The sequence below is a fragment of the Octopus bimaculoides genome, chromosome 1 (assembly GCF_001194135.2).
Source record: "Octopus bimaculoides isolate UCB-OBI-ISO-001 chromosome 1, ASM119413v2, whole genome shotgun sequence".
Classification (NCBI taxonomy): Eukaryota; Metazoa; Mollusca; class Cephalopoda; order Octopoda; family Octopodidae; genus Octopus; species Octopus bimaculoides.
In genome coordinates, this window is record NC_068981.1 from 165,084,301 (window position 1) to 165,085,896 (window position 1,596).

Consider the following 1,596-nt stretch of genomic DNA (forward strand, 5'->3'; position numbering starts at 1 on the left):
ATATATATATATATATATATATATATATATATATAGGTGGGAGAGTGTTTGAGTGTGTGTGAGTGTAAATATATGTATATAACTTTTTGATATATACCTCACCATACCTGAGGAAACTGAGACACACGTTCATTTGCATGATTTCAATCATTAAACTAGAATTAGTTGTGGCAGATTTTATACCGTTGTTAAATAAGTCTCGCTTATCACCAATTTCCTGGCCCTGAGCAGAACTCGAGTATTACTGCCTCGAGTCTAGCCTCTTCTTAGCTAATTCTTTCACTTCTGCCTTTCATATATTTGATTTTGTTTCTTTTATGTTTATTAGTAAGTGGCAGGCGAAATTAGACTAGATCTAAATTAAAACTTTACAAATACTAAGTAAACATGTTATTTACCTGACTATGAAATACCTTCAAACATACACGCGCATACTTATATCAAGGTGTGCGCGCGTGTGTGGTAATGTATGCAAATACGCACATATGTATTTATATTATCCTTTCTAATATATGCTTCAGGCCTGCAATATAGGGGGTCTAGTCGACTACATCGATCCGAGTACTTTAGTTTTAGTAAAATGAATAGACCCCAGTACTTAATGTTTTTTGATCAGCCAGGTACTTATTCTATCGGTCTCTTTGCTGAACCGCTAAGTTACGGGGACATGAGCACACCAACACCGGATGTCAAGCGGTGGTGAGGGACAAGCACAGACACAAAAAACACACAAACGCACACAAACACACAGACACACGCACACACACACACACACACACACACATATATATATACACACACGACGGATTTCATCCAGTTTCCATGAACCAAATCTACTCAGAAGGCTCTGGTCAGCCCGTGGCTATAGTAGAAGACATTTGTCGAAGGCACCAAGAACAGAAACTGAACCTGGAACTATGGACAGCAAGCTTCTTGCCACACAGTCACGCCGGCCTCTAAAAATACTAAAAATACACTGTGCATCGGCCGAGAAACGAACCGGAATAGCCAGATTGACAGGCGAGCATTCTACTACTGAATGTGTGTGTGTGTGTGTGTGTGTGGAGGTGCAATGGCCCAGTGGTTAACGCAACGAACTCGCGGTCGTAGAATCACAGTTTTGATTCCCAGACCAGGCGTTGTGAATGCTTATTGAGCGAAAACACCTAAATCTCCATGTGTCTCTGCAGGGTATGGTGGCGAACCCTGCTGTACTCTTTCACCACAACTTTCACTCACTCTTTCATCCTGTTTCTGCTGTAACTGTATTTCAAAGGGCTAGCCTTGTCACACTCTGTCACGCTGAATCTCTCCGAGAACTACGTTAAGGGTACACGTGTTTGTGGAGTGCTATGAATTTATTAACAACTCAGCGGTAGAACTGTATAACAATGGAGTGAGTAACTGTAATGTAGCGCATAATGATGTTATTTCAAGAATTAATTATGTAAAGATATCAGGAGTGAATTCTATCAAATTATACCACTCTGTTACTAACATATTAAGACATACAACAAGGATCATTACGAACGTGTTGGCTTTCTCATTGATAATGCCTTTTCCTATATATATATATATATATATATATATATATAT

General features: G+C 39.2%; 1 long non-coding RNA gene across 1 annotated transcript in view; it reads right to left on the bottom strand.

The window, feature by feature from the left end:
- The window catches only part of LOC128249957 (uncharacterized), a 52,326-nt gene that overhangs the window by 13,226 nt on the left and 37,504 nt on the right, over positions 1-1,596 (bottom strand). The window lies entirely within an intron of this gene.